We start from the raw sequence: 21,867 nt of genomic DNA on the forward strand, positions 1-21,867 counted from the left end.
GTGGGGAAACTTTTAGAGACAATAATCCAAGATGAAATTAATTGTCACTTGGAAAAGTATGGGCTAATAAATAAAAATCAGCACAGATTTGTTAAAGGAAAATCGTGTTTGACTAACTTGATTGAGTTCCTTGATGAAGTAACAGAGATGGCTGATGAGGGTAATGCGGTTGATGTGTATACGGACTTTCAAAAGGCATTTGTTAAAGTACCACATGGCAGACTGGTCAAAAAAGTAAAAATCCATGGCATTCAGTGGCAGGAGCAAAGGGTAATGGTTGACGGTTGTTTTTGTGACTGGAAGGCTCAGTACTAGGTCCCTTGCTTTTTGTGGTATACATTAATGATTTGAACTTGAATGTGGGGGGCTTGATCAAGAAGATTGCAGATGATACAAAAATTGGCAGTGTGGTTGATAGTGAGGAGGAAAGCTGTAGACTGCAGGAAGATATCAATGGACTGGTCAGGTGGACAGAAAAGTGGCAAATGGAATTCAATCCAGAAAAGTGTGAGTTATGCATTTGGGGAGGGCAAACAAGGCAAGGGAGTACACAATAAATGGGAGGATACTGAGAGGTGTAGAGGAACAAAGGAGTCTTGGAGTGCATGTCCAAAGACCCCTGAAGGTAGCAGGACAGGTAGATAAGGTGGTTAAAAAAGCATACGGGATACTTTCCTTTATTAGCCGAGGCATAGAATATAGGAGCAGGGAGGTTATGCTAGAACTGTATAAAACATTGGTTAGGCCACAGCTTGAGTACTGTGTACAGTTCTAGTCACCACATTACTGGAAAGATGTGATTGCACTAGAGAGGGTACAGAGGAGATTTACGAGGATTTTACCAGGGCTGGAGAATTTTAGCTATGAGAAAAGATTGAATAGACTGGGGTTGTTTTCTTTGGAATAATGGAGGCTGAGGGGAGATATTAATGAGGTACATAAAATTATGATAGAGTGGATAAGGAGGACCTATTTCCCTTAGCAGAGGGGTCAGTGACCAGGGGGCATAGATTTTTTTCACCCAGAGGGTGGTGGGGGTCTGGAAGTCACTGCCTGAAAGTGTGGTAGAGGCAGAAATGCTCAACTCATTTAAAATCTCTTCACTTGAAGTACCGTAACCGACAGGACTACGGACCTAGTGCTGGAAAGTGGGATTAAGCTGGATAGCTCTTTTTCGGCCGGCAGGGACACGATGGGCCGAATGGCCTCCTTCTGTGCCGTGACTTTCAATGATTCTATGATAAAAGGTCAGTGGTGCGTGGATACGAAATTGGCTGAGGAATAGAAAGTGCAGATTAGTGGCGAACAGTTGTTTTTCAGACTGGAGGGAAGTATACAGTGTTGTCCACCAGGGGTCAGTATTAGGACCACTCCTCCTTTTGATATATATTAATAACCTGGACCTGGGTATAGAGGGTATAAATTAAAAGTTTGCAGGTGACACGAAACTCGGAAATGTAGTAAACAATGTGGAGGATAGTAACAAACTTCAGGAGGACATAGACAGGCCGGTGAAACGGGCAGACACATGGCAGATGAAATTTAAAGCAGAGAAGTGTGAAGTGATGCATTTTGTTAGGAAGAATGAGGAGAGGCAATATAAACTAAATGGTACAATTCTAAAGGGGGTGCAGGAACAGAGAGACCTGGGGGTGTATGTACACAAATCTTTGAGGTGGTAGGATAAGTTGAGAAGGCAATTAAAAAAGCATATGGGATCCTGGGCTTTATTGATAGAGATATAGAGTACAAAAGCAAGGAAGTTATGCTAAATCTTTATAAAACACTGATTAGGCCTCAGCTAGAGTATTGTGTTCAATTCTGGGCACCACACTTTAGGAAGGATGTTGAGGCCTTAGAGAGGGTGCAGAAGAGATTTACTAGAATGGTACTAGCCATGAGGACAATGAGCCAATGGGACTTCAGTTATGTGGAGAGATTGGAGAAGCTGGGGTTGTTCTCCTTAGAACAGAGAAGGTCAAAGGGAGAATTGATAGAAGTGTTCAAAATCATGAACGGCTTTGATAGAGTAAATAAGGAGAAACTGTTTCCAGTGGCATAAGGGTCGGTAACCAGAGGACACAGATTTAAGGTGATAGGCAAAAGAGCCAGAAGCAACATGAGGAAGCATTTATTTACGCAGTGAGTTGATATGATCTGGAATGCCCTACCTGAAACGGTGGTGGACGCAGACTCAATAGTAACTTTCAAAGGGAATTGGATAAATACTTTAAGGGGAAAAATTTGCAGGGCTATGGGGAAAGAGTAGGGGAATGGAACTAAGTGGATAGCTCTTTCAAAGTGTCGGCACAGGCATGCTGGACCAAATGGCCTCCTTCTGTGCTGTACCTACTATTATATTCTGACCACGTGACATTCTGACCACATGATGCCTGCAAAGGTCGGGACCCATGAGGTTGAGTATTTTTGCGTGTGGTTTTGCGCCAGCAGCTGTTGTGCGAGAAGTTCCGAGAATCAGTCGATCACCTGTGAGCAGAAGGAGAGGAGAGACCGGGTGCGGTGGCGGGAGACCGAGGGTGGGGAAGAAGGGAAACCAGAGGTGGGATGAACTTTAATTCCACCAATAACTAACAGTAACTTACTGAAATTGCACTGATAACTACAACAACAACTTGCATTTATATAGCAAGTAGTAAAAAGTCCCAAGGTGCTTCACAGGAACGTTATCAAACAAAATTTGACACTGAGTCACATAAGGAGATATTAGGACAGGTGACCAAAAGCTTGGTCAAAGAGGTAGGTTTTAAGGAGTGTCTTAAAGTTAACATAGAGCATATAACTAAATTTTAAAAACTAAAATTAATTTAGTTAATCTAATAAATTAAGCAAGGTAAATAATTTGATTAACATTAAATTAATTAAATAAATAAAATTATGGGAGAACAGGAGATGTGTTGCTGCTGCAATATGTGGGAGCTTGTGGACATTTTTGTCCAGGGTGACTACATCTGCAGTAAGTATAGATAGCTTTTTGCCAACCAAAGGTATTAAGGGATATGGGCCAAAGGCAGGTATATGGAGTTAGATCACAGATCAGCCATGATCTTATCAAATGGCGGAGCGGGCTCGAGGGGCTGAATGGCCTACTCCTGTTCCTATGTTCCTAAGTGTATGCGGCTCGAGGAACTTCAGCTCTGAGTTGACGAGCTGGAGTCTGAGCTGCAGACGTTGCGAGACATCAGGGAGGGAGAAAGCTACCTGGACCTTTTGCTCCAGGAGGCAGCCACACCCCTTAGATTAAATACTTTAGAATTGAGTATTCTCAATTCTAGGAGGGTGTGACTGTGAGTGAGGCAGGTACGGGGATCCAGGAGGTAGTATTGCAGGAGCCTCAGTCCCTGCACTTGTCCAATAGATTTGAGGTTCTTGCAACCCTTGCGGACAAGTGCGGGGACTGCGGGGAGGACGAGCAAACTGACCACAGCACCGTGGTACAGGAAGCCATTCAAGTTGGGGGGAGTAAAAAGGAAGGTGGTTGTAGTAGGCGACAGTATAGTTAGGGGGATAGATACTGTTCTCTGCAGCCAGGAGCGTGAGTCCCAAAGGCTATGTTGCCTACCCGGTGCCAGGGTTAAAGACATCTCCGGGCTGGAGAAGAACTTGGAGTGGGAGTGGGAGTGGGATGGGGAGGATCCAATTGTCGTGGTCCACGTAGGTACCAACGACATAGGTAGGACTAAGAAAAAGATTCTGCTGACAGAGTTTGAGCAGCTAGGGACTAAAATAAAAAGCAGAACCACAAAGGTAATAATCTCTGGGTTATTACCTGAGCCACGAACAAATTGGCACAGGGTAAATAAGATCAGGGAGATGAAGGCGTGGCTCAAAGATTGGTGTGGGAGAACTGGGTTTCGATTCATGGGGCACTGGCACCAGTACTGGGGAAAGAAGAGAGCTGTTCCGTTGGGATGGACCATGCTGGGACCAGAGTTCTAGCGAATGGAATAACTAGGGAGGTAGATAGGGTGTTAAATTAAATAAGGGGGGGGGAGGGTCCCAGTGGAGAGTAATCTAGAATGCTAAAGAGAAAAGACAAAGAAGCAGAGCGGGAAAGTGATTGGGGTAAGGATAACCAGATTGTATCAGGAAGGGACGGAGTGTACAAACAAAAGACAACAAATAGGGTCCAGGTAAGAAAAAAATGGTAATAAGACAAATAGGGCCATGGAACAAATAAAGTTAAGATGTCTAAAAGTGTTAAAAAGACAGATCTAAAGGCACTGTCTCTGAATGCAGGACGCATTCGTAATAAGACGAATTAACAGCGCAAATAGATGTAAATAGATACGATATAATTGCAATTACGGAGTCATGGCTGCAGGGTGACCAAGGCTGGGAGCTGAATATCCAAGGTTATTTGATATTTAGGAAGGACAGGCAAAAACGAAAAGGAGGCGTTGTTAGCAAAGGATGAAATCAGAGCAATGGTGAGAAAGGATATTGGCTCAGAAAATCAAGATGTAGAATCAGTCTGTGTGGAGTTAAGAAGCACCAAGAGGCAGAAAATACTGGTGGGAGTTGTCTATAGGCCTCCAAACAGTAGTGGTAATGTAGGGGATGGCATCAAACAGGAAATTAGAGATGCATGAAACATGGGTACTACAGTAATCATGGGTGACTTTAATCTACATATAGATTGGCCAAACTAAATTAGCAATAATACTGTGGAGGATGAATTCATGGGGCCCGATATTACCATGACGGCGGGGGGGGGGGCGATTGCGTGCGTGGGTAACGCGCCCGGTGAAATCAATCTGCCCTGCGCGCAATCGCAGGCTGATTGGATCCACTTACCTCTTGTTCCGGGTTCCCCGCTGCTAAGCTGCGCGATGGGCGGACTGCGCATGCGCAATAAGGTCTGTCAGCTGGAGGAGCTCTATTTAAAGGGGCAGTCCTCCACTGACTGATGCTGCAAGAAATAGGAAAAATTACAGCATGGAGCAGCCCAGGGGGAAGGCTGCTCCCAGGTTTAATGATGCCTCACTCCAGGTATCATTGGATGGGGTGAGGAGGAGGGGGAGGACAGAGATCCTCCCCCCCCCGCCGGCAGACGGGAGGAAGCGGCCTGCCTCTGCCACCAAGAAGGCCTGGCTCGAGGTGGCAGAGGAGGTCACCTGCACCACCAACATATCGCGCACCAGCATACAGTGCAGGAGGCGCTGCAATGACCTAAGTAGGTCAGCCAAAGTGAGTACACTTACTCATTCCCCTACACTCCGTCTGCCACATCTCCTTCTGCACTGCCAACACTACTCTGTCACATCACCCCTCACACCCACTCAAACCTCATCCTCATCTTACCTGCACTTACTCACCTCGCCAGTACTCATCCCGCCACTACCACTCAACCCAATCCTCATACAATCTCATGGCTCTATCTCATACTCACCCTCTCATGCATCTCTTTCACAGTCAGCCTCACTCAACCTGCCACTACCTGTGCTGCAGCCACAGGGCATGCATCACATATGTACAGTAGGCAACGTAAGACAAACGTGTCATGAGCATAAAGGGGATGCACAAGGGTGTTTGAGGGTTTGTCATGGTTTTTACTTATATTTAATTTCTGATCAACTCACATTACATATTATATTGGCACCACTACTGCCATGTCTTTGTGAATCTTGTCTGGTTTGTGCAATAATGCCCTTTCCTGAGGTTCACAATGAAGACCCACACCTGATGGCACCCATTGTGTCACTGCAGAGTGGGTGTAGGTGTATTTGCAGGGCTCTTTTGTGCAGATGACTGAGAGACGTCGGTGATGTCCCCGGTGGCACCCTGGAAGGATGCGGAGGAGAAGTTGTTGAGGGCAGTGGTGACTTTGACAGCGACAGGTAAGAAGATGGTGCTCGGGCCAGCCGGGAGCAGCTCGGCATGAAGGAGGCTGCAGATGTCCACGACTACATGTCGAGTGACTCTTAGCCTCTGTGTGCACTGCTGCTCAGAGAGGTCCAGGAAGCTGAGCCTCGGTCTGTGGACCCTGTGGTGAGGGTAATGCCCTCTGCGACGCATCTCTCTCTGCGGTTGCCCTCCCTCCTGCTGTGCAGGTGGATGTGTCACAGCACTGTGTTGTGGAGCTCCACGTGTCAGAGGTGGACGGCGAGGCTGGTGATGCAGTTCACCCTCCGAGGAGGTCATGACTGCAGCTACGGCGGCCCCCATCCGGAAGATGTACATCTGAGGGGGTCCGCAAGGTAGGTACATGTGTCTGGACACCGGGGCAAGTGTGCAAGTTGGTGAATTTTGTTGTTAGGAGGAGGGTGGTGGAGGCCAAACTTTGTCCAAGCTTCTACAAGTATGTAAAAAGAAAAAGGCGACTTGAAATACCAAAATAAATAGCTTAAGTGGGATCCCGCCGGCTTTAATTGCCGGCGGGAGTCCCACATGCGGGGGCTGCGCGCGCATGTCAGCACGTCAGTGGGGAACCCGGAAACCCGCTCCAGGATTCCCCGATTTTCGTAGCCCCCCCGCCAGGAAGGCACCCGATTGCGGGTGCTAAAATAGAGCCCATGGAGTGTGTACGAGATGGTTTTTTAGACCAGTATGTTGAGGAGCCAACCAGGGAACAGGCTATCCTAGATTGGGTATTGTGCAATAATAAGGGGATAATTAATAAACTTGTTGTGCGGGGTCCTTTAGGGAAGAGTGACCAATACATGATAGAATTCTTTATTAAGATGGAAAGTGAAGTAGTCCAATCCAAAACTAGGGTCCTAAATCTAAACAAAGGAAACTACGAAAGTATGAGGAGTGAGTTGGCTATGATAGATTGGGAAGCTACATTAAAAGGCATGACGGTGGATAGGCAATGGCTAATGTTTAAGGAACGAATGCATGAATTGCAACAATTATACATTCCTTTCTGGCACAAAAACACAAAAGGAAAAGCGGCCCAACCATGGCTAACAAAGGAAATTTAGGATAGTATTAGATATAAAGTTGCCTAAAAAGTAGCAAGCCTGAGGATTGGGAACAGTTTAGAATTCAGCAAAAAAAGGACCAAGAGATTGATTAAGAGGGGAAAAATAGAGTATGAGAGTAAACTTGCAAGGAACATAAAAGTGGACTGTAAAAGCTTCTACAAGTATGTAAAAAGAAAAAGATTAGTGAAGACAAATGTAGGTCCCTTACAGTCAGAAATGGGAGAATTTATAATGGGGAACAAGGAAATGGCAGAGCAATTAAACAAATACTTTGGTTCTGTCTTCACGAAAGAGGACACAAATTACTTCCCAGAAATGCTAGGGAACCAAGGGACTAGTGAGAACATAAGAACATAAGAAATAGGAGCAGGAGTAGGCCAATTGGCCCCTCGAGCCTGCTCCGCCATTCAATAAGATCATGGCTGATCTGGTCCTAACCTCAAATCTAAAATCATGTCCAATTTCCTGCCCGCTCCCCGTAACCCCTAATTCCCTTTACTTCTAGGAAACTGTCTATTTCTGTTTTAAATTTATTTAATGATGTAGCTTCCACAGCTTCCTGGGGCAGCAAATTCCACAGACCTACCACCCTCAGTGAAGAAGTTTCTCCTCATCTCAGTTTTGAAAGAGCAGCCCCTTATTCTAAGATTATGCCCCCTCGTTCTAGTTTCACCCATCCTTGGGAACATCCTTACCGCATCCACCCGATCAAGCCCCTTCACAATCTTATATGTTTCAATAAGATCGCCTCTCATTCTTCTGAACTCCAATAAGTAGAGTCCCAATCTACTCAACCTCTCCTCATATGTCCGCCCCCTCATCCCCGGGATTAACCGAGTGAACCTTCTTTGTACTGCCTCGAGAGCAAGTATGTCTTTTCTTAAGTATGGACACCAAAACTGTATGCAGTATTCCAGGTGCGGTCTCACTAATACCTTATATAACTGCAGCAATACCTCCCTGAAAAGGAGGAATTAAAGGAAATTAGTATTAGTAAAAAAATAGTGCTGGAGAAATTAATGAAAGCCGATAAATCCCCAGGGCCTGATAATCTGCATCCCAGAGTACTAAAAGAGGTAGCCATGGAAATAGTGGATGCATTAGTTGTCATCTTCCAAAATTCTATAGATTATGGAACAGTTCCTGCAGATTGGAGGGTGGCAAATGTAATCCCACTATTTAAAAAAGGAGAGAGAGAAAACAGGAAACTACAGACCGGTTAGCCTAACAGCAGTAGTAGGGAAAGTGCTGGAGTCTATTATAAAGGATGTGATAACAGGACACTTAGAAAATATCAGTGGGATTAGACAGTCAACATGGATTTATGAAAGGGAAATCGTGTTTGACAAACCTACTGGAGTTTTTTGAGGATGTAACTGGTAGAATAGATAAGGGAGAACCAGTGGATGTGGTTTATTTGGATTTTCAGAAGACCTTTGATAAAGTCCCACATAAGAGGTTAGTGTGCAAAATTAAAGCACATGGGATTGGTGGTAATATACTGGCATGGATTGAAAATTGGTTAACAGACAGGAAACAGAGAGTAGGAATAAATGGGTCTTTTTCAGCGTGGCAGGCGGTAACTAGTGGGGTACTGCAGGGACCAGTGCTTGGGCCCCAGCTAGTCACAATATATATCAATGATTTGGATGAGGGAACCAAATGTAATATTTCCAAGTTTGTTGACGACACAAAACTGGGTGGGATCGTGAGATGTGAGGAGGATGCGAAGAGGCTTCAAGGCGATTTTAGACAAGTTGAGTGAGTGGGCAAATACATGGCAGATGCAGTATAATGTGGATAAATGTGAAGTTATCCACTTCGGAAGGAAAAACAGAAAGGCAGAGTACTATTTAAATGGTGATAGATTGGGAAATATTGATGTACAAAGGGACCTGGGTGTCCTTGTACACCAGTCACTGAAAGCAAACATGCAAGTGCAGCAAGCAGTTAGAAACATAGAAACATAGAAAATAGGAGCAAGAGTAGGCCATTCGGCCCTTCGGGCCTGCTCCGCCATTCAAAATGATCATGGCTGATCGTCTAACTCGGTACCCTGTTCCCGCTTTTTCCCCATATCCCTTGATCCCTTTAGCATTAAGAAATATATCTATCTCCTTCTTGAATACATCTAATAACTTGGCCTCCACTGCCTTCTGTGGTAGAGAATTCCACAGGTTCACACCTGTGGAAGAAGAAATTTCTCCTTATCTCGGTTCTAAATGGAATACCCCGTATCCTGAGACTGTGACCCCTGGTTCTGGTCTCCCCAGCCATTGGGAACATCCTCCCTGCATCTAGTCTGTCTAGTCATGTTAGAATTTTATATGTTTCGATGCGATCACCTCTCATTCTTCTAAACTCTAGTGAATATAGGCCTAGTTGACCTAATCTCTCCTCATACGTCAGTCCTGCCATCCCAGGAATCAGTCTGGTAAACCTTTGTTGCACTCCCTCCATGGCAAGGACATCCTTGCTCAGATAAGGAGACCAAAACTGCATACAATACTCCAGATGTGGTCTCACCAAGGCCCTGTACAACTGCAGTAAGACATCCCTGCTCCTGTACTCAAATCCTCTTGCAATGAAGGCCAACATACCATTTGCCTTCCTAACTGCTTGCTGCACCTGAATGCTCGCTTTCAGCGACTGGTGTACAAGGACACCCAGGTCTCGTTGCACCTCCCCTTTTCCCAATCTATCACCATTCAGATAATCTGTCTTGCTGTTTTTACAACCAAAGTGGATAACCTCACATTTATCCACGTTATACTGCATCTGCCATGTTTTTGCCCACTCACCCAACTTGTCTAAATCACATTGGAGCCTCTTTGCATCCTCCTCACAGCTCACATTCCACCCCAGCTTTGTACCGTCTGCAAACTTGGAAATGTTACATTCCGTTCTCTCATCCAAATCATTGATATATATTGTGAATAGCTGGGGCCCAAGCACTGATCCCTGCGGCACCCCACTAGTCACTGCCTGCCACCCGGAAAAAGACCCATTTATTCCTACTCTCTGTTTCCTGTCTGTCAACCAATTCTCAATCCACGCCAGTATATTCACCCCCAATCCCATGTGCTTTAATTTTGCACACTAACCTCTTGTGTGGGACCTTATCAAAAGCCTTCTGAAAATCCAAGTACATCACATCCACTGGTTCTCCCCTATCTATTCTACTAGTTACCTCCTCAAAAAACTCCAGTAGATTTGTTAAGCATGATTTCCCTTTCATAAACCCATGCTGACTTTGTCCAATCCCGTTAATGCCCTCCAAGTGTTCTGTTATCACATCCTTTATAATAGACTCTAGCATTTTCCCCACTACTGATGTTAGGCTAACTGGTCTGTAATTCCCTGTTTTTTCTCTCCCTCCTTTTTTAAATAGTGGGGTTACATTTGCTTAGGAAGGCAAATGGCCTTCATTGCAAGAGGATTTGAGTACAGGAGCAAGGATGTCTTACTGCAGTTATACAGGGCCTTGGTAGGACCATACCTGGAGTATTGTGTGCAGTTTTGGTCTCCTTCCCTAAGAAAGGATATACTTGCCATAGAGGGAGTGCAGCGAAGGTTCACCAGACTGATTCCTGGGATGGCAGGACTGTCGAATGAGGAGAGATTGGGTCGACTCGGCCTGTATTCACTCGAGTTTAAAAGAATGAGAGGGGATCTCATTGAAATATATAAAATTCTGACAGGGCGAGACAGACTGGATGCAGGGAGGATGTTTCCCCTGGCTGGGGGGTCCAGAACAAGGGGTCACAGTCTCAGGATACGGGGTAGGACATTTAGGACTGAGATGAGGAGAAATTTCTTCACTCAGAGAGTGGTGAACCTGTGGAATTCTCTACCACAAAAGGCTGTGGAGGCCAAGTCACTGAATATATTTAAGAAGGAGCTAGATAGATTTCTAGACACAAAAGGCATCAAGGGGTATGGGGAGAGGGCGGATATATGGTATTGAGATAGAGGATCATCTATGATCATATTGAATGGCAGAGCAGGCTCGAAGGGCTGAATGGCCTACGTCTGCTCCTATTTTCTGTGTTTCTATGAGAGACAGGTAGAGAGGCGGAGAGGTTTAGGGAGGGAATTCCAAAGCTTAGGGCCTAGGCAGCTGAAGGTACGGCCGCCAATGGTGGAGCAAATAAAATCGGTGATGCGCAAGAGGCAAGAATTGGAGGAGCGCTGAGATCTCGGAGGGTTGTAGGGCTAGTGGAGGTTTCAGAGATAGGGAGGGATGACGCAATGGAGGGATTTGAAAACAAGGATGGGAATTTTTAAATCGAGGCGTTGCCAGACCAGGAGCCAATGTAGGTCAGCGAGCACAGGGGTGAAGGGTGAATGGGACTTGGTGTGAGTTAGGATACAGGCAGCAGAATTTTGGATGGGCTGAAGCTTACAGATGGTGAAAGTTGGGAGGCCAGCCAGGAGAGCATTGGATTAGTTGACTCTAGAGATAACAAAGGTATGAATGAGGGTTTCAGCAGTGGATGGGCTGAGGCAGGGGCAGAGATGGGCGATGTTATGGAGGTGGAAGTAGGCGGTCTTGGTGATGGAGAGGATATGGAGTCAGAAGCTCAACTCAGGGTCAAATAGGAGGCCAAGGTTGCAAACAGTCTGGTTCAACCTCAGACAGTGGCCAGGGAGTGGGACGGAGTTGGTGGCTAGTGCCTAATAGTAATACTGGTAACACTTAGATTTCCCTCATAACCAACAGTAATAAAATAACTCACTGAGTCTGTATGTAACTGGTAATAATAGGTGCAATGCACCGATATCCAACTGTAACTTGTAGTAATCCATAATAATAGACCATAAGAGATAGGAGCAGGATTAGGCCATGTGGCCCCTCGAGCCTGCTCCGCCATTCAATGAGATCATGGCTGATCTGATTTTTACCTCAACTCCACTTTTCTGCCTTTTCCCCATATCTTTTGACTCCCTTGCTGATCAAAAATTTGTCTAACTCAGCATTGAATGTATTCAATGACTCAGCCTCCACAGCTTTTTGGGTAAAGAATTCCAAAGATTTAACCAGCTGATATTCACCCTGAAACCATAATCAGAATCCCCCTGCCACTGCACAAGCTGCGGTCATGCTCCTCAGTCGATGCCACTTTCTGACACAGTGGTGTCAATAGACACTCCGATTTTTAATAGGCCCCATCTCTCCCTGTCTCCTTGGACTCTGGTTTGATCTTGAGTTCTGTGTGAAGGTGACAACGCTGAACCGGGAGCCTCAATCAAAGCTGATCTGTATTTGGATTCCACACGTCAAAACCAGCCGCTACAGATCGACCTGAACCAAACTAAGCGATCGCACAAAGGGCAACGGGCTCAGTGTTTGGGGCTCTTCTCACAGGGCGGCTCAGCACCAACATTTCTAAACCATTTGCTGGGCTTGGACTCAATAAAGGAGAGTTTTCATGGAATGATAGAAATTATTGGATTTGAGGAGGCCACTCAGCCCCAGTGCCCTAGCCGGTGCCAGTGCTCTCACCTGTTACCCCATTCCTTCCTAGATCTCTCTATATTCCTCCTTTTTAAACATTTATCCCATTCCCTTTTGAATGACGGTTTAGTTTGCCTCAGTAGCAACTTGTGGTGAAGCATCCCATGATCTAATAGCCCTGAGTTCAAGATCCTTCCTTCTCCCTTCCCCCTTGGTTCTTCCAATGGGAATCCTCAGTCTTGTTCCTATTTACCCAAGTAAGGACCCCGGGTTTCACTCTCTACTAGCTGCTCCTCTCTCAGTGCCATTCCCACTTGCCTCTTTACTGGCTGCTCCTCTCTGTGCTATTCCCACTCGCTCCTTTACTGGCTGCTCCTCTCTTGGGGCCATTCCCACTCGCCCCTTTCCTCCAAATCAGCTCTGCTAACGACCTGAACTATCACATTAATTGCATTAAGTGGGATCCCGCCGGCTTTAATTGCCGGCTGGAGTCCTGCATGCGGGGGCTGCACGCTCATCTAAGCGCGTCACTGGGGAACCCGGAAGTGGGCGGGTTGGAGCCGGGCTCCAGTCCCGCCCCGGGAATTCCTGATTTTCAGAGCCCCCCCCCGCCACGAACCCACCGGCTCGGACGTCCAAAAATCGAGCCCAATGTCTTCGGTCTTCCCAATGTTTAGTTGGAGGAAATTTCTGCTCATCCAGTATTGGATGTCGGACAAGCAGCGTGACAAATTAGAGACAGTGGAGGGGCGAGAGAGGTGGTGGTGAGGTGAAGCTGGGTATTGCCAGCATACATGTGGAACCTGACATGTTTTCGGATGACATCACCGAGGGGCCAAGGTTAGATCCTTGGGGAACTCCAGAGGTAATGGTGTGGGAGCAGGAAGGGAAGCCATTGCAGGTGATTCCCTGGCTACGAGTGGATAGATATGAATGGAACCAGTCAAGCGCAGTCCCACCCAGACAGAGGAGAGGCGTTGGAGGAGGATGGTGTGGTCAATCATTTCAGAGACTGCAGACAGGTCGAGTAGGATGAGGAGGGATAGTTTACTACGGTCACAGTCACATAGGATGTAATTTGTGACTTTGATAAGGGCCGATTCACTGGCAGTTGCAGAAATCTGATTGGAGGATTTCAAAGCACCCTCAAGCACATCATCCCTTTCCAGGGTTGTAACCGTATCTTTGATCAATACTGCCACCCTCCCCCCGGCCCCCTTTATTTCCTTCCCTATTTCTCCTGAATACATTGGCATCAGGAATGTTAAGTTCCCAATCCTGTCCTTGTTTGAGCCAGGTCTCCGTTATATACCATTATGTCATAATGCCATGTGGCAACTTCCGCCTGCAACTCACCAACCTTTTTGTCACGCTCCGTGCATTTACGCACATGCATTCTAAACCTGTCTTAGTCTGCTTTGCAGCTCCCCTGTCTGATCCCTCCTATTTCTGGACTAGGAACATAGGAACAGGAGTAGGCCATTCAACCCCTCGTGCCTGCTCCGCCATATGATAAGATCATGGCTGATCTGTGATCTAACTCCATATACCTGCCTTTGGCCCATATCCCTTAATACCTTTGGTTGCCAAAAAGCTATCTGTCTCAGATTTAAATTTAGCAATGAGCTAGTATCAATTGCCGTTTGCGGAAGAGAGTTCCAAACTTCTTCAACCCTTTGTGTGTAGAAATGTTTTCTAATCTCGCTCCTGAAAGGTCTGGCTCTAATTTTTAGACTGTGCCCCCTACTCCTAAAATCCCCAACCAGCGGAAATAGTTTCTCTCTATCCACCCTATCCGTTCCCTTTAATATCTTATAAACTTCGATCAGATCACCCCTTAACCTTCGAAACTCTAGAGAATACAACCCCAATTTGTGTAATCTCTCCTCGTAACTTAACCCTTGAAGTCCGAGTATCATTCTAGTAAACCTACGCTGCACTCCCTCCAAGGCCAATATGTCCTTCCGAAGGTGCGGTGCCCAGAACTGCTCACAGTACTCCAGGTGCGGTCTAACCAGGGTTTTGTATAGCTGCAGCATAACTTCTGCCCCCTTGTACTCTAGTCCTCTAGATATAAAGGCCAGCATTCCATTTGTCTTCTTGATTATTTTCTGCACCTGTTCATGGCACTTCAATGATCTATGTACCTGAACCCCTAAGTCCCTTTGGACATCCACTGTTTTTAACTTTTTACCATTTAGAAAGTACCCTGTTCTATACTTTTTTGATCCAAAGTGGATGACCTCACATTTGTCTACATTGAATTCCATTTGCCACAATTTTGCCCATTCACCTAATCTATCAATATCGCTTTGTAATTTTATATTTTCATCTACACTGCTTATAATGCCACCAGTCTTTGTGTCTTTGGCAAACTTACATATGAGACTTTCTATGCCTTCATCTAAGTCGTTAATAAATATTGTGAATAATTGAGGCCCCAAGACAGATCCCTGAGGGTCTCCACTAGTCACATCCTGCCAATGTGAGTACCTACCCATTATCCCTACTCTCTGTCGCCTTTCGCTCCGCCAACTTCCTAACCAAGTCCGTACTTTTCCCTTGATTCCATGGGCTTCTATCTTAGCTAATAGTCTCTTATGTGGGACCTTATCAAATGCCTTCTGGAAGTCCATATAAATAACATCCATTGACATTCCCCTGTCCACTACTTTAGTCACCACTTCAAAAAATTCAATCAGGTTTGTCAGGCACGACCTACCTTTCACAAATCCATGCTGGCTCTCTCTGATTAACTGAAAATTCTTGAGGTGTTCAGTCACCCTATCCTTAATTATAGACTCCAGCATTTTCCCCACAACAGATGTTAGGCTAACTGGTCTATAATTCCCCGGTTTCCCTCTCTCTCCTTTCTTAAAAAGCGGAGTGACATGTGCAATTTTCCAATCCAGAGGGACAGTTCCTGAATCTAGAGAACTTTGAAAGATTATAGTTAGGGAATCTGCAATGTGCTCACCTACTTCCTTTAAAACCCTGGGATGGAAACCATCTGAACCTGGGGATTTGTCACTCTTTAGTGCTATTATTTTCTTCATTACTGTTGCTTTACTTATGTTAATTTTATCGAGTCCCTGTCCCCGATTCAATATTTGTTTTCTTTGGATTTCCGGCATGCTATCCTCTTTTTCTACTGTAAATACTGACGCAAAGTAATTGTTCAACATGTCCGCCATTTCCCCATTGTCAATGACAATATCCCCACTTTCAGTTTTTAAGGGGCCAACACTGCTCCTGACCACCCTCTTTTTCCTAATATAACTATAAAAGTTCTTCGTATTGGTTTTGATATCCCTTGCAAGTTTCTTTTCATACTCTCTTTTTGTAGCTCTTACTATCTGTTTTGTGACCCTTTGTTGATCATTGTATCTTTCCCATTTGCCAGGATCTGTGCCCTTTTATTGCCTCTTTGTATGCCCTTATGTCTTATACTGTCCCTCACCTCTTTAGTTGTCCATGGCTGGTTTTTTTGGCAAGTAGAGTTCTTGCCCCTCAGGGGTATAAACCGGTTCTGTATCACGTTAAATGTTTCTTTAAACATTTCCCACTGATCAGCAGTCATTTTACCCATTAACAGATTTGCCCAGTTTACTGTGGACAGTCTCTGTCTCATCCCATTGAAGTCGGCCTTGCCAAAGTCTAGAATCTTAGCAGCTGATTCACTTTTTTCCCTTTCAAACACTACCTTGAACTCGATCATGTTATGATCACTATTGGATAGATGTTCACGCACAGTTAAGCCGTTAACTAAATCTGGTTCATTACTCATTACTAAGTCTAGTATGGCTTGCCCCCTTGTTGCCTCTAGGACATACTGCTGTAGAAAACTATCCCGGACACACTCTAGAAATTCACTACCTTTCTGACAGTTGCTAGTCTGCTTTTCCCAATCTATGTGAAGGTTAAAGTCTCCCATTAAGACCACTATGCCTTTCTTACACGCTTGTCTAATCTCTGCATTTATACAATCTAGCACTTCAGAGTTGCTGCCAGGGGTCCTATATACAACTCCCACCATAGTCTTAGATCCTTTCCTATTTCTCAATTCAACCCATAAGGTCTCTGTTGGCTGCTTCCCTTTCATTATATCCCCCTTTATCATTGAAGTGATTTCATCTCTAATCATTACGGCTACTCCTCCCCCTCTTCCATTTTCCCTATCTCTCCTGTAGACCTTATAACCTGGTATAATTAGTTCCCAATCCTGACCATCCTGCAGCCAAGTCTCAGTAATAGCTATCATGTCATACACTCCAATTTGAATTTGAACCTGTAGTTCATTTAATTCATTCCTTATACTCTGTGCATTTGTATATAGAACTCTTAGTTGGGCCACACACCCTAGCCTGACCTTCAGCTTTGATGCTGGGTTAATCGCCTTATGCCTTCTAGTTTTTATTTTATCTGTCGTGCCTAAAGTACACTTTCATTCCGTTGCTCTACGCTTTTCCCTTTCACTTGTTCTTGAAGAACTGTTTGTACTATTTTTATTGTAAATTTCCCGTGGGTCTTTCCCTCTCTTGCTGCTCTCAACTTTATTGCCTTCTGACTCCCCGCTCAGGTTCCCATCCCCCTGCCACTCTAGTTTAAACCTTCCCCAACAGCACTAGCAAACACCCCCGCGAGGACATTGGTCCTGGTCCTGCTCGGGTGTAACCCGTCTCGCCTGTACAGGTCCCACCTTCCCCAGAACCGGTCCCAATGTCCCAGGAATCTAAATCCCTCCCTCCTACACCATCCCTGCAGCCACGCATTCATCCTGTCTATTCTCCTGTTCCTATACTCACTAGTACGTGGCACTGGTAGTAATCCTGAGATCACTACCTTTGAGGTCCTGCTTTTTAATTCATCTCCTAACTCCTTAAATTCACCTTGCAGGACCTCATCCCTTTTTTTACCTATGTCGTTGGTACCAATATGGACCACGACTACTGGCTGTTCACCCTCCCCCTCCAGAATGCCCTGCAGCCGCTCCGTGACATCCTTGACCCTAGCACCAGGGAGGCAACATACCATCCTGGAGTCACGTTTGCGAACGCAGAAATGCCTATCTGTTCCCCTTACAATTGAATCCCCTATCACTATAGCCCTGCCACTCTTCGTCCTCCCCTCCTGTGCAGCAGTGCCACCCGTGGTGCCCCGAACTTGGCTCTTGCTGCTTTCCCCTGATAAGCCATCTCTCCCAACAGTATCCATAGCAGAATATCTGTTTGAGAGGGAGATGGCCCCAGGGGACTCCTGCTCTACCTGCCTAGTCCTTTTACTCTGCCTGGCGGTCACCCATTTCCTTTCTGCCTGCGTAATCTTTACCTGTGGTGTGACCACCTCACTGAACGTGCTATCCACGATAGTCTCAGCATCGCGGATGCTCCACAGTGAATCCACCCGCAGTTCCAGCTTCGAAATACGGTTAGCCAGTAGCCGCAGCTGGACACACTTCCTGCACACATGATCGCCAGGGACACTGGTAGTGTCCATGACTTCCCACATAGTGCAGGAGGAGCATATCACGGGTGTGAGCTGTGCTGCCATGACTTGCCTTAGACTCTCAGATTCTCCTCCCGCTCTAGGTTTCTCCTTTTATACTGTGCTCACCTCTCGGACTCTCCTGCCTCACCTGTGACGTCGCACAGTAGTTTTCTTTTGTTGCAGGTCTGCTGCTGCTTTTATTCCCCAATCTCAGTCCTCTACGCTCAGGTCCACTGCCGCTCTGTGGAAAAAGTTAGGAAAAGCAAGGCAAAGCAGCACCTCCTTCCCCCACTTCACCGAACTCCCACACTTACCAAACTCTCAGCAGTTCACTGTGTTGTCCGCACACCGGACTCTTTATTCTAATGGTGCTTGTCTCTCCCAGTCCTCTATGCATCTTGTTTCTTCTGTCTCTTACTTCATCCTGGTTCCCCTTCCCCAAATTAATTTAAACCCTTCCCCACAGCCCTAGTTAACATCCCTGTGAGGACATTTGTCCCAGCTCTGTTCAGGTGCAATCTGTCCATCTTGTACAGGTCCCTCCTGCCCAAGAACTGGTCCCAATGCCTTAGGAATCTGTAGCCTTCCCTCCTGCACCATTTCTCCAGCCATACGTTAACCTGTCTTATCCTCCTATTCTTATACTCATGGTGATATAAGAATTTTAATATATTATAGATATATGAAATAGTTAATGCCTCACTCTCTCACCTCTCTGGCTGCACCTCACCTGTAGTTCTCCCAGCCGATGTCTCCCACTCCATTGATGTACTGGGCCCTGACCAATTGTACAACCCAATACTGCTGTCTGCTGCCCCTGCCTGATATCGCTGCAATAATAGAAAATAATTCACTTGTATTTTTAAAAATTTTCTAAACATTTTTACTGTGCAAAATACTTTTGGGGAAATATTGTATGGGAATTCTGAAGTCCCACTTCCTAAGGGAAAAGAACAGATGGTATTGAAACTATAAATATAATCTCATCTTGCAAGGTGAGTGTAATTATTAATGTAGTCTATTTTAAAATCACTTATGAAGACTAGTAAAGTAAAATTAAAATTGCCTCTTGCTATTCATTCACAGATGAAGCAGTTTAAGTGGGTCAGTTGGTTTCAACATTTAAAAACGTCATGTAAAATCTGCTAGTTCAATCTTTTGATTTCAGTTTAATGTGTCATCCTTTATCAAAAAAGGGCATTAGAAGTTTTAAAGAAGTTAAGATTTCCAGACTGGGCACTACTTGGATTATGCATGATTGGTTAGGCATTAAATTTGGTCCCAAAGTCCACATATTGGTGTGATTAAACCTCAGATACTAAAGCCATTGTCTCTGGCTGGAATAGTGTCAGTGCCTCCTCCCTCTCTTCCCTTTCCTCCCTCCTCCGTCTGCCCTATCCTTCTCCCGTCCCTCCCTTTAGCCATTAAGCCTGCCCTACCTCCTACCCTTTCCCAAAACCTCTAGCCATGCTGTATCTATGCCTTGCCCCCGAAACTCTAACTCTCCCCTAACTTCACCATCCAACTTGTAACCCCACTTTACTTGATCCTCTCTCTGTCCCACTTTACCTCCCCCCCTCCAGATTCCAGCCTCGCCGCCCTCCCTCAGCCCCAGTTCAATTACACTCACCGTCTAACCCTTCTTCACTTGCAGACTGCACGTTCTTGATTCCCCATGTGCAAAGCTGTGGGAGATATATAAATATTATTAAAAAAAGAACTTACTGTGGCATGAGAATCACATGACTCTCCTGTCTTTGACCACAGGTATTACATTACATAGAATGTACAGCACAGAAACAGGCCATTCTGTGCAACAGGTATTTGTGTGCCACACGAGCCTCCTCCTTCCCTACTTCATCTAACCCTATCAGCATATCCTTCTATTCCTTTCTTCCTCATGTGTTTATCTGGCTTCCCCTTAAATGCATCCATTCGCCTCAACTACTCCTTGTGGTAGCGAGTTCCACATTCTAACCACTCTCTGGGTAAAGAAGTTTCTCCTGAATTCCCTGTTGAATTTATTAGTGACTATCTTATATTTATGTCCCCTAGTTCTTGTCTCCCTCGCAAGTGGAAACATCTTCTCTACGTCTACCCCATCAAATCCTTTCATAACCTTAAAGACCTCTATTAGGTCACCCCTCAGTCTTCTCTTTTCTAGAGAAAAGAGCCCCAGCCTGTTCAGTCTTTCCTGATAGACTGAACAGGCTGGGGCTCTTTCTGTTTTGGTATCATCCTGGTAAATCTTTTATGCACCTTCTCCAGTGCCCCTATATCCTTTTTATAAAGTGGAGACCAGAACTGTACACATTTCCAAGTATAGTCTAAACAAGGTTCTATACAAATTAACATAACTTCTTTGCTTTTCAATTCTATCCCTCTAGAAATGAACCCCAGTGCTTGGTTTGCTTTTTTTATGGCCTTATTAACCTGCATTGTTACTTTTAATGATTTGTGTATCTTTACCCCCAGATCCCTCTGTTCCTCTACCCCATTTAGACTCTTATTTTCCAAGGAGTATATGGCCTCCTTATCCTTCCTACCAAAATGTACCACCTCACACTTGTATTGAAATTCATTTGCCAATTACACGCCCATTCTGCAAGTTTATTAATGTCTTCCTGTATTTTGTTGCAGTCCTTCTCAGTATTAACGATACCCAATTTGGTGTCGTCTGCAAATTTTGAAATTGTACTTCTGATTGTTCATCTAAATGGTGAACAACAGTGTTCCCAGCACTGATCCTTGTGGAACACCACTTCCCACCTTTCACTAGTCTGAGTAACTACCTATAACCCCTACTCTCTGTTTTCTGTTTTGTAGCCAGCTTGCTATCCATTCTGCTACTTGTCTCCTGACTCCATATGCTCTGACCTTAGTTATGAGTCTACGTTATCTTTGTCTACCCTGTTTGTTACTTCTCCAAAGAATTCAAAAGGTTGGTCAAACATGACCCTTTGAAATCTGTGCTGACTGTTCTTTATTATATTTTCAGTTTCTAGATGCCTTTCTATTACATTTTTGAGTAAAGATTCCATTATCTTTCCTACCACCGACATTAAGCTAATTGGCCTATAGTTCCCTGGACTTGTTCTTTCTCCCTTTTTAAAGATAGGAATAATATTAGCTGTCTGCTAGTCCTCTGGCACTATTCCCTTTACTGGTGAATTTTTATATAAATGTAATCGTGCCTCTGCTATCTTTTTTTTATTCGTTCATGGGATGTGGGCGTCACTGGTGAGGCCAGCATTTATTGCCTATCCCTAATTGCCCATGAGAAGGTGGTGGTGAGCCGCCTTCTTGAACCGCTGCAGTCCGTGTGGTGACGGTTCTCCCACAGTGCTGTTAGGGAGGGAGTTCCAGGATTTTGACCCAGCGATGATGAGGGAACGTCGATATATTTCCAAGTTGGGATGGTGTGTGACTTGGAGAGGAACGTGCAGGTGGGGTTGTTCCCATGTGCCTGCTGCTCTTGTCCTTCTAGGTGGTAGAGGTCACGGGTTTGGGAGATGCTGTTGAAGAAGCCTTGGCGAGTTGCTGCAGTGCATCCTGTGGATGGTACACACTGCAGCCACAGTGCGCCGGTGGTGAAGGGAGTGAATGTTTAGGATGGTGGATGGTATGCCAATCAAGCGGGCTGCTTTGTCCTGGATGGTGTCTAGCTTCTTGAGTGTTGTTGGAGCTGCACTCATCCAAGCAAGCGGAGAGTATTCCATCACACTCCTGACTTGTGCCTTGTAGATGGTGGAAAGGCTTTGGGGAGTCAGGAGGTGAGTCACTCGCCGCAGAATACCCAGCCTCTGACCTGCTCTCGTAGCCACAGTATTTATACGGCTGGTCCAGTTAAGTTTCTGGTCAGTAGTGACCCCCAGGATGTTGATGGTGGGGGATTCAGCGATGGTAATGCCGTTGAATGTCAAGGGGAGGTGGTTAGACTCTCTCTTGTTGGAGATGGTCATTGCCTGGCACTTA

The 21,867-nt window shown here is 45.4% G+C and overlaps 1 long non-coding RNA gene across 2 annotated transcripts in view; it reads left to right on the plus strand.

Annotated features, from left to right (window-relative positions):
• LOC137300886 (uncharacterized) overlaps window positions 1-21,867 on the plus strand; it is a 107,653-nt gene that overhangs the window by 854 nt on the left and 84,932 nt on the right. The gene's annotated exons all lie outside the window — the stretch shown is intronic.

This window comes from Heptranchias perlo, chromosome 32, assembly GCF_035084215.1.
Source record: "Heptranchias perlo isolate sHepPer1 chromosome 32, sHepPer1.hap1, whole genome shotgun sequence".
Lineage (NCBI taxonomy): Eukaryota > Metazoa > Chordata > Chondrichthyes > Hexanchiformes > Hexanchidae > Heptranchias > Heptranchias perlo.